General features: G+C 47.1%; 1 pseudogene; it reads right to left on the reverse strand.

Moving 5' to 3' along the window:
• Positions 1-5,751: 5,751 nt before the first annotated feature.
• LOC149322053 (tissue factor-like) lies at positions 5,752-6,252 on the reverse strand (annotated as a pseudogene).
• Between the last annotated feature and the right edge of the window lie 5,611 nt (positions 6,253-11,863).

Raw genomic sequence — 11,863 nt, forward strand, 5'->3', positions numbered from 1 at the left:
ATCTTTCTGCTCAGCAGTTATTGGAGACAACCTCAAACCCCTAATTCAAGGTGACAAAGCCCTAACTCTTATCCCTGGCAAACACTGTTCCTCTCCCACCCAGCTCTCTCTTTCTTTCTTGGGAAAAAAAGAAAGCAGGAGGGCCATAGGATCAAGCAAGAGGTCCACAGCACCAATGTCTGGGTATCTCCTCCAGGAAGGAATGAAGGAACTGTACAACAGTGCCTTTCAGTCTCATCTCTTAATTATAAAGGAAAATCAATGTGGCAAGTTGTCACACATTAAACTCCTTGTAGAAACTATATTTTTAGTCTTTCTTCTACAAGGAGTTTAACGTGCCACAGCTTGCCACACTGATTTCTCTTCATAATTATTTAAGTAAAGTACGCTCAGTAGAATTCCTAGAGTTCTGATTCTATTTGAATCAGAAAGTGTGTACACAGGAATAAATTGACCAAAGAAGGTTGTCCAGTTATCTTCTGGTTTTATATCATCAACCATGATGTCCTCCTGGGCCATCTTGTTGGGATGAGACTGCAAGGTACTGTTTTATAGTTGCTTCATTCCTTCCTGGAGGAGATATCCAGAAGTTAGCACTGTGCACCTCCTGCTGGATCCTTTGATCAATGGATTTATGCTATTCAACATATACATAAAACCACAAGGAGAGATTGCCCAGCGTTTTGAGGTTCAGTGCTATCTGTATGTGGATGATACCCAATTCTCTTACTCCTTTCCACTACAATCTAAGGAAGCTGTTTCAGTCCAAAACTTGTGCCTGTCATCAGTAATACACTGGATAAAGGTAAAGATTTTTCTTGACATGAATGACTAGTCGTAACTGACTGTAGGGGGCTGTGCTCATCTCCATTACTAAGCTGAAGAGCCACCGTTGTCCGAAGACAACTTTGTGGTCATGTGGCCAGCATGACTACAAGGAATGCTGTTACCTTCCCACCAAAGGGGAACCTATTTATCTGCTTGAATTTGCATGCTTTCAAAATTCTGGGTTGACAGAAGCTGGGACTAGTGACGGGAGCTCACCCCATCATGTAGCACTTGGGCCTCAAACTGCCAACTAAGCCACTGCATCCCTCATAATACACTGGATAAGGATGAACAAATTGAGACTTAATCAAGAGAAGATGGAGGTGCTGCTCCTTAGTTGAAAGGCAGATAAGGGAGCCAGGATTCAGCCTATGCTGTATGGGTTTACATTCCTGATGAAGACACAGTTCTACAGCATGGCTGTACTCCTGGACTCAGCCATGAGCCCAGAAGCTCAGGTTTCAGAAATAGCCAGGTATGCATTTGCACAGTTAAGTCTTGTGTGCCAGCTGTGCTCTTTCCTTGAGACAACACATCTTAATTACAGTTTGGATTACTGTAATGCCTACTGTGTGTGGCTACTTTTGAAGCGTGTGTGGAAAGTTCAGTTAGTCCAAATATCTACAGCCAGATTGTTAAATTGGGCTAATGATAGGGAGTACACAATTCCCTTGTTGCAATAACTACACTGGTTGCTGGTTTGTTTTCATGCACAATTCAAAGTGATTGCCACTACCTATAAAGCCTTCTACGGGTGCATCTGCACTACAGAAATAGTCTAGTTTGACATTGCTTTAACTGCCATGGCTATAGAATTCTGGGATTTGGATAATGGAGAACAAAATATTGAGGCTGAAGGAACTGGCCATGTTATGCTTGGTGAAGTGAAGACTGAAGGGTGACATGATCACATTCTTTAAATACCTCAAGGGCTGCCAAAAAAAGAATGGTGCTGGCTTGGCCTCTGATGGCCCAGAGGGAAGGACCAGGTCTAATGGTCCTTGAAGTTACAGGAGGATAGGTTTCATCTGAACATTAGAAGCAACTTCTTGGCACTGTGAGAGTGATTTAGCAATGGAACCAATAGCATGGAGAGATGGTGGGGCCTCCTTCTCTGAATGTCTTCAGAACGAGGCTGGACAGCTACCTGTTGGGTCTAATTAGCTGGAGATCCTGTACTGAGCCAGAGGTTGGCCCTAGTGGCCCCTGAGGCCCATTCCACCTCTATGATGTTATGTCTTATTTGTGCTTTTATAATGGTGTTCATTTCTGAGGAAACCAGAATTTAGACTGTCTCATCTTGATTCAAACTCCAGAAAGACAGAAAACCTGAAGCTGATGCCTTATGAGATGTACCCTATGGTCATAATTTCACATGCAGTGTTACACATTGTGCTTGCATACAGCATACCCTTCATAAAGCTAAAAGTAAAGATTTCCCCTTGACATGTATATGTTTTATTGGGTTGTAATCCAACCTCAATCAACCTTGGAGAGGTGGGAAAATATAAATATATTATTATTATTATTATTATTATTATTATTATTATTATCTAGTCATAACAAACTGTAGGGGGTGATGCTAATGTCTTTTACTAGCTGAAGAACCTGCATTGTCCGAAGACGACTCTGGTGGTCATGTAGCCAGCATGATTGCATAGAACACTGTTACCTTCCCACCAAATAAGTAGATACTTATTTATCTACTTGCACTTTCACATGCTTTTGAACTGCTAGATTGGCATGCCCTTCATATCACTACAGTGTGCCTGCATCATACGCAGGCGCCTTTTACGTGGCTTTCAGTTTATGCCGAAAGCTGCGCAATAAGACTAACAATGGTGTGCGTGCCATGCTGCGCATCGTGCATGAGTCACATTATATCCAATGGGACTCAAGCATACGTGCTATTTACCTTACGCCGGGGAGGGGGGGTCCGGAACAGATCCCCCACATAAGGCAAGGGCTCACTGTACATTTTTCCTTGGCCCTTCTTTTCCACTTCCAGATGGGTAGGATAGAGACTTATAATGCTGGAGGAATCTCCCTGTGAGTTGACCCATCCCTGATTTTTGTTTATATTTGGTAGGATGGACTAAAGCAGGGGTAGGCAACCTTTTTGAGTCGGGGGCCGGGTTGCTGTCCCTCAGACAACTTGGGGGGCCAAAGCCAGGGGGTGCAGCTTCCACCCTCCGGGGGCGGGGCCACATGCCAGGGGTGGAGCTTCCACCCTCCGGGAGCAGGGCCGCACACCGGGGGCAGAGCTTCCACCGAAGCCTCGCAGGGAGGAGGAGGCGTGTGCCCACCCTCTCCTCCTCGGTCTCTTCCTTCGGCCGAACGGGCTCCAAGGGGCCCTTTTGGGCAAAGGGGAGGGAGGCCGAAGGGAAGGGCTTGGGCACCCGTCCCAGGCCCTTCCCTTCGGCTCTTCCCTTCAGCCAAAAGGGCTCCAAGGGCCGGGGAGGAGCCCAGGAGGTGGCAGGCCACTTCCGCGGGCTCCTTCTCAGCTTGTGCGGCCCCAGGCCTCCCTCCGGAGAGAGAAGCCTGGGGCCGCAAGGGCCTTGGGGGGAGCCTGCGGAGGCAGCATGCCGCTTCCGCGGACTCCATTTTGGCCCCAGGCCTCCCTCCGGAGGGAGAGGCCTGGGGCCACAAGGGCCCTGGGGGGAGCCTGCGGAGGCAGCAGGCCACTTCCGCAGGCCCCTTCTCGGCCCATGCAGCCCCAGGCCTCCCTCCAGAGAGAGAGGCCTGGGGCCGCAAGGGCCCTGGGGTGAGCCCAGGGAGGCGGCATGCCGCTTCCGTGGGCTCCATTTCGGCCCCAGGCCTCCCTCCGGAGGGAAAGGCCTGGGGCTGCATGGGCTGAGAAGGAGCCCGCGGAAGTCCTCCTCCTCCTCCTCCTCCCCCGGGCAGCGTGCTCAAGAGGAGCCCATCCCCTTTGGCCAGCTGGCCAATGGCTGGCTGGCCAAAGGGGACGAGCTCCTAGCCCCGCGCTCTGCCCAGGAGGAGGAGGAGGAGGAGGCCTTGGCGACGGCGACGGCAGTGGCAGGACCGGGCTGGTCCTCCTCACCCCCACTGCTCTTAAAGGGCCAGGGGCAGCTTGGAAACCAAAAGGCCTCCAGGCTGCCCCCGGCCCTTTAAGAGCAGTGGGGGCGAGGAGGACAAGGCTTGCCCTCGTCCTGCCTGTCCCTGCCGCCGCGGAAGAAGGACCGGGGGCAGCCTGGAGGCCTCTGGGCCTCCAAGCTGCCCTTGGCCCTTTAAGGGCGGCGACAAGGAGGAGGATGAAGCCAGGCCTCGTCCTCCTCTTTGCCGCCGCCACGTAAGAAGGGCCGGGGGCAGCCTGGAGACCTCTGGGCCTCCAAGCTGCCCTTGGCCTTTTAAGGGTGGCGTCGAGGAGGAGGATGAAGCCAGGCCTCGTCCTCCTACTTGCCACCGCCCTTAAAGGGCCAAGGGCAGCTTGGAGGCCCAGAGGAGGAGGAGGAGGCCACGGCGGCGGTGGCAGGACCAGGCTGGGGCCAGTCCTGCCGCCTCCGCGGGCCGCATACGGCCCGTGGGCCAGGGGTTGCCGACCCCTGGACTAAAGAGTGAGAGAGTGCCCTCTTTTTCCATCCTTCACCACCCTCATGTTGGCTCTATGGAAGGGCCTACTTTAGATCCAAAGAAATCTCTTCCCAAGGTGTTCACACTGCTAACCTACCCTTTAACATTAAATTTACATACTTACTGCAGGGACAGAAAAAGCTATACCACCCTGTTAATGTGCATCCATCATGGGAGATGGGAACATAACAAGCACAAACCATCACCAGGTTGTGGTGGAGCTGTGCGTCATTACACAGTCCATGCGTCATTGCTTCAGTGTTTACATGTTCCTGATTTCCTTTCTGCCTTAGCATACCCCAAAACAGGCCTGTGCACTGGGGATGGAGTTTTATGGCTCTCCAGCATCCCATAAATTAATTTTAAAAGGTCAGTGCATTTTTTTTCAAGTGTAAAGGAACCGTGCATAAAATGGGGCTAACCATTCTCCCATTGAAGCCTTTTGTTCCAATCTTGTAAAGGACTATCAACTGTCAGATTAGATATTAAAGCCACTGTAAAGCTAAATGAGTGGCTAATATTATTGGAGAGAATATCTGAGGAATAACAGGTGATTAGACACTTATCATAAAGCTTAAATGAGAAAGTTAATCACTGCTGCACTGTTGCATATTTCTTAACCTGGTGGGGGAAAGCTGCTCACATTTCTCAAGTGAATAGATGGAGATCCATGTAGGGCTGCCAGATCTCAGGCCTGGCCTTAAGTTTCCATGTTTTGTGGGTCATCTCGAGGTGAGAGACAAATATGTAAATTCTCCAGTTTGGGGATGCTGGGTGCCATGCAAGAGGAAAGGTCAGTATACAGATCACCAGCGCAGCTATGAAAACAAATTGAAGCTTGCTACAATTTGCAAGGCTTAATAGATTTGTTGCTGCAACTTGCAAAATCTCTCCAGAGGTTATATGTATTTATTTAGGAGATTAGCACACTCTTTTTAAAGTGCCTTATCCCTGACAGGATAGAGGTGCGTTTAAATTTACAAACAGGTTTTATCTTATTCACTGTGGCTAGGCGAATGTAGCCCATATACAGCCCAGGTGCCAGCTGGGCTTATTCTGCGGCTTTAAAAGAACAGGAAAAAATATTTTTGAAAAGCTGCAAAATAAGACCAACTGGCATCTGGTATACAGGCTGCATTCGCTGGCATAAGGGATGTATACAGGTTGCATTCACCCAGGCATAGGTGAATGTGGTAAGACCTGTTTGCAAATTTAAATTGATATTGCTGGCCTTTGTGCCCATTGGCTACAGTTGTTTCTTCCTTTTCTCAAAACTTGCCCTGGCTCTGTAGCCAATGGAGTAGGGACTGGTATCAATTCATGGACCACCACTTAGAATAGATCATCTTTGAATATGCCCCTGATAGTTTGGAAGCTTCCATTCTCAAATCTATAAGGTGTTAATGGATCCAATATCTCTATTTTAAAAGTTTTGTCTATCTATACAAATTGTTTGATGGTTGGCATTCCAATCTCAGTTTGTGCATAAGGTGTGAATGATGGAGAGACTTAATAAGGAGGAGTATTATAATAATTCTGGTATGGCACTTCAGAGTATATGCAAGTAACGCAGCTATCTTTTACATTCTTCAGCAGGTTTGTAACATCACATTCAGTATCTCTGGTGTGAATACAGGCTTTCTTCCTATCGGATAGGTGCCCATCTATTACTACTGTATAAACATAATTGGTTGACTCAGATTCCCAAAGCAATAGTGTCTTAAAATCGATGGATGACTAGGTAATGTTAACAGCTATTGATACACCAGAGGTGCCTGAGCAGAAGCCCAGCAGGGCAAACAATGCACAAAGGACCAGCTCCAAAGTGGCCATCGCCAGGGGGAAAAGGGCAGTCAGAGCAAGGAGAGAGAAAGTTTCAGATCATTCTCATTCCCAGCCCTCCTGTCCTTTCCAACTTCTGCTCTTTCCTTTGGCCTTTCTGCCTGCCATCCAGGATTCCTGCAGTTCATCTAACAGCAGCCATGGATTCACTGCATGAAATCAAACCACTCCCTTAGTGATATTACCTTATTAATCTCAACCACAAGCCTAGGCAGTTCCTGTTCCTTCTCTCCTAGCTTTGCTGAGGCAGGGCTGGCATTGCACTTTCCCTGCCACTTCTCTCAGCCTCTCCCAGTTGCCAGTGTCTCTGTCCGTACCTGAGATTGATGGTGGAATGAAGTCTGTTTTCCTGCTGAGATGTTGCCTATATCCCGGCTTCTTTCTCTGACGCAGCTAATTTCCCCAAGGAGAGAGATTGATTTCTCCAGATGCATGATGGTTGTAATACACAACATCCATCAGCCAGACTGCCAGTCAAATGCATTCAGTGTCTATGTGTACACCTTAATGGGACATCCTTCATTATTCATTAGGCAACAGTGGGACCCTAAAAGTCACTTTTCAAGTATTAATAAATAAAATGGTGACATAAATATTGTCCAGGCAGGTTGCTCCTATATTCAGCTCTTCTGTCTCTTTGCAGGCCTGCCTACTAGAATGCTCTGGATGTGGCCTTGCTCTGTGCTCCCTTTCTTTACATCCTTGTAAGTCTGGCTCCAGGTTTGATGGGCCCACAAGGCATCATTCCCTGGGAGGGGGGGCTCCCTCCTACATTGGTGGGTCCCATTTTTGAGAGCTGATAGGAGAGAGGATCGGCTGTATGGGCCAGCAGTGGGAATTTGTAACTGCCCATGGGTGCCAGATGCTGGGGCCAGCACTGCATCCTTGCAACAGGATCACGCTGATTCTCCTTTTTATTCCCCACAGCTTATGGCCTCTTCTCAAGCTGGCTTCCCACCATCCCCAGCACAAGGATCACATCACACCCTCTCATCAAAAACCAGGAGATCTACCACCTTTTCCCCTGGCAGCAGAAATGCTGTTCCTACCAGTGATGTAGTAGGTGCAGAGCTTGGGAATGTTATCCTGTTGGGACTATAACTCCCAGAATCCTCCAGCCAACATCACCAGTAGCAATGCTTGCTGATGGCTTTGGGAAGCCACAATATGAAAATATTTTTTTTTTCGCTTCCAGGTTCTGATTCAATGTATGCACCAGTTTTCTTCAAAGAGCCCACCCTCACCCAACATCTGAGAAGTTTGATTTAACCCTGGAAACGTACCAGAAGGTTGTTAACAGCTTGGAAAATTTACTCTCAGATTACATTACCCAGGTGGGCTGGGAACATGGAAAAATTACTTTTGGGGACTATAGCTCCTAGAATGCCCCAAGAACTTTGACTGTGGTGTAGAGGATTTTCTCTTAGATGGAATTTGTAGTCTAAACAGTAACTTTTCTGTAAACATATTTAAATTGGTTTTCTCTAGAGGTTACTTATAAACTTATAAATTTTAGTCTTCAGATCATACTATTGGCAGACATGCTCAGAGAAAGCAATAATCCTATACGCTAGCGGTGGTGGGGAATCATACAGTCCCCACCCCCCACCCCCTTATTGCTGAACTACAATTTTTAGCATTCCTTGCCATTGAGTCTCCTGGTTTGAGCTACTGGGAGCTGCAGAACAACAACATCTGGAGGGTTACATGATCCTCACTATAAACAGTCACATGGGAGGAAGTATCATCAAACTCATTGGGCATTACTTCTGAGTAGCTATATTTAGAATTATTTAGTGTCACTTGCCTTTCTGAAAACCAAAAACAATGAATTATAATAACCTCTAGATGTTAGTCCCATGTTGGTGAATTCATGGCACACGTGCCATCTGTGGCACACGAAGCCATCTGGGCTGGCATGCAGTGGACAGGCAGGGAGAAGCGGCTGGTGCAGGGCTCCTTCCTGTGGCAGGTTCACCCTCGGGAAACTGAGCCGTAACAAGGAATGCCAGAAGCCCTGCCCCTTCTGGCAAGAAACCCCACCCCCATCCTGGGGGACGCCATTGCTTTATTCTCTCCCTCCTTCCATACATGGGTGTGTATGTGTTCTGTGCCTTCACTTCTGGTGACTCTAAGGCGACCGTATCATGGGGGGTTCTTGGTACTTTTCGCCAGAGGTTTGCCATTGCTGTCCTCCGAGACTGAGAGATTATGATTTTGGGGAGTGCATGTTGTTTACTTTAAAATAATTTGTGACCACCCTATCATGGGGTTTTCTTGGCAAGGTTTCTTCAGAAGGGTGGTTGGAGGTTTTCTTTTGCCATGGTCATCCACTGAAGCTGAGAGAGAGTAGCCTGCTCATGTGCTTTGAAGTCTTTCCTGACTTAGATCAACTCTAAAGGTTTTCTTGTCAAGCTTTTTTCAGATGGTTGGGGTTTTTGTTGTTGTTGTTGTTGTTGTTTTTGCCATGGTCATCTTTTTAAGTTGAGAGAGTTTCAATGTGCTTTCAGTTCTTTCCTGACTTAGGGCAACTCTAACGGGTTCCTATCACAGGGTTTTCTTGGCAAGGTTTCTTCAGAAGGAGAGGGTTGTTGTTGTTTTTGCCATAGTCATCCTCTGAAGCTGAGAGAGTGTAGCCTGCCCCTGTTTCTGTGTACTTTCAAGCCTTTCTCAAAGTTTCTTCAGAGGAGGTTTGCCATTGCCTTCCTCTGAGGATGAGAAAGTGTGACTTGCCCAAGATCACCCAGTGGGTTTCATGGCCAAGTGAGTTTCTTCAGAAGGAGGTTTGCCACTGCCTTCCTCTGAGGCAGAGACAGTGTGACTTGCCCAAGTTCTCCAAACGAGTTTCTTCAGAGGAGGTTTGCCATTGCCTTCCTCGGAGGCTGAGAGTGTGTGACTTGCCTAAGATCTCCCAGTGGGTTTCATGGCCCTGGTCTCCAGAGTCACACGCTCAAACCAGTGGCTCTCTTTGTTTTTGTTCTTATGCTGTGCCTTCTGTGCTTTATTATGCTTGTTGTTGTTCTTGTGTGCCTCCAAGTCATTTCCAACTTATAGGCCCAGAGCTCCTTTCCAAGCACTGGTTCGTGGTGACCCTAAGGTGAGAACATCATGGGGAAGCTTCATCAGAGGGGCATTTCCATTGCCATCTTCTGAGGCTGAGAAAGCATGACTTGTATGTGTGGTGCCTTCAAGTTATTTCTGATTTATGGCGACCCTAAGGTGTAACTATCATGGAGTTTTCTTGGCAAGTTTCATCAGAGGGTTGTTTGTTTGTTTGTTTTTTGCTATTGCTAGCCTGAGGCTGAGAGAGTGTTCCTTGGGTTTACCCCCCCAAAAAAGTGCCATCCCCAGAAGTTGGAAGTCCCACCCCCAGTAGTCCCACCCCCAGAAAGCGAAAGTCCTGCCCCCAGAAGTCCCACCCCAGAAGCAGAAATCCCACCCCCAGAAGGCAAAAGTCCCACCCCCAGCACTCGAAGACACCCAGTGTGGGAATGCCACTGAGTTTGAGCACTTGGTCTCTAAAAGGTTCGCCATCACAGGATCTCATCACATGGGCCCTGGGGAATGGGCCCAGCATGGAACAAAAAGGGATGGGAAGAAAGCAGAAACAGGATTATTACCCGTTTACCACACACTGGAACACTGCCGCCGCCACTGAAAGTTCCTGTTCTGTTCCCCATCTGTGCCAGAGAAGCCAATTTTCAGGAACTGTTCTGAACAGTTCCTGAAAATTGGGCTCTCTGGCACAGATGTGGAATGGAATGGGGACTGGCGGCGGCGGCGGCATTCCAGCGTGTGGTAAAATGGGTAATAACCCTGTTCCGCTCCCTTCTCACCCCCTTTCATTCTGTGCCAGGCCCATTCCCCAGGGCCCGTGCGATGAGGTCCACTATTAATCCGTTACACCTTAAAGCATAGGAAATTTTATGCCTTAAAACATTGGTGGACTACAGTCCACTCTGTGCATCTGATGAGGTGATCTGTATTCCAAGAAGGTTTTTGTCATAATAAACTGAATTAGTCTTTGATATCCTAAAAGACGCTTTTTTGGATTTAAGGCAAGATCTTGAGTCCCTCAGTTATCAGCTATCAAGGTTGTGCATGTGGAGTCTTCATGGCAATTGAGTCCTTCCCTCTTTCCTTGCTTATGAGACATTCTGTGTAACACACAAGTCTGCTTAATTCTTTACCAAGAACATTCATAAATCCCCTGCACTGATGATTTCATAAGAGGAAGAGCAGCAGACTGTTTTTCTTTCCTTGACACTGAGTTCTTCTTTGCTGGGAGTCATACTGAAGCTGAAGGACAGCTGGAAGTCATTTAACATCCACTCACTCTGTTGATACTCTGAGAGCATGGAATCACTCTGTTGAAACCAGTCTTTCTCTCCCATGGGACCCTGCAAACTGCCACCTACTTCCCAAAGGCTTTTTTTATGAAACACTTGACAAAGTGACCTCATTAATTAATTAAATGGGCTAACGCTCTGGCCATATACTTTAGTTAATTGCTCTTTTGTCATCTGGGGAGAATTCTTTATGCCTCATTGATTATTCTGGGTTTTGCCTGATCAATAGTGCAATAAAGCATGGTTGCTTTAAAAAGTGATTAAAAAGATAAATACATGGGACACTCTGAAGGAACTGGGAGGCAGCTCAGGAGCTAAATCCAATGGCCAGGAATGACCTCCTTACCCCTGAGACAGGGATCTGCCCTTGGACCTCCAGGAAGCCCAGACTCTTTCAAGAGGACTCACTCTAACCTGACAGTACACACATTTTTCTTTTGGCCAAGGCATCACAACACTTGCGTGCGTGACGAGGCAATGCCTCATGACACAGGGACAGACTTAACTAGTAAGTGATGTCATGTCTGTGCATAATTTGCACATAGACGAATGTGTATGTCTGCTCATTAGATCTGACAATAAATGAAAAACTGTTCTTCCCTTTCTTTCTCAGTTAGCTCATCATGCCAACAATGAGGAGAGAATTTGTAGCTCACACCCACTTCTGTTCCTATCTCAGGGCGAGATAAATTCATCTTTATAGTTTTCATGCTTGGGTTCTCAGCTCGCTGAGTTCTGGGACCCAAACAAACTACCATTCCCAGAATTTCATAGCACTGAGCCATGACAGTTCAATCTGGATTATTTCTGCAGTGTCGATGCAGCTGTAGGTAACTAAATAGCTGATGTATTATTATTATTATTAACCTTTATTTATTAAGCACTGTAAATTTACACAGCGCTGTACATACAATATTTTTAACTGGACGGTTCCCTGCCCTCAGGCTTACAATCTAAAAAGACACAACACAGAAGGAGAAGGGAGTGGTGGTGAGGAAGGGGCCTCCTTAGTAGGATAATACATATAAAATACATAGCAATACAGGAAATGATTCAATAAACCAGACAACAAAAGAACATCAAATAGCAAGTGACAGTTATGCAATGCCTGGGAACACTTCTCTGAACAGGAGAATATCAGCATATTTGTTGTGGTCTTGATTCATCTCCCAGTACTGTAGATTCCAGAATGGTAGCAGGTACAGCTCTTTGGAGTCTCTGGCTAAACATAACCAATTGCTTCTCTATCTTTT

Source organism: Sceloporus occidentalis, unplaced genomic scaffold (genome assembly GCF_023333645.1).
Source record: "Sceloporus occidentalis isolate IW3139 unplaced genomic scaffold, rSceOcc1.0.p SCAF_1, whole genome shotgun sequence".
In the NCBI taxonomy this organism is placed as follows: domain Eukaryota; kingdom Metazoa; phylum Chordata; class Lepidosauria; order Squamata; family Phrynosomatidae; genus Sceloporus; species Sceloporus occidentalis.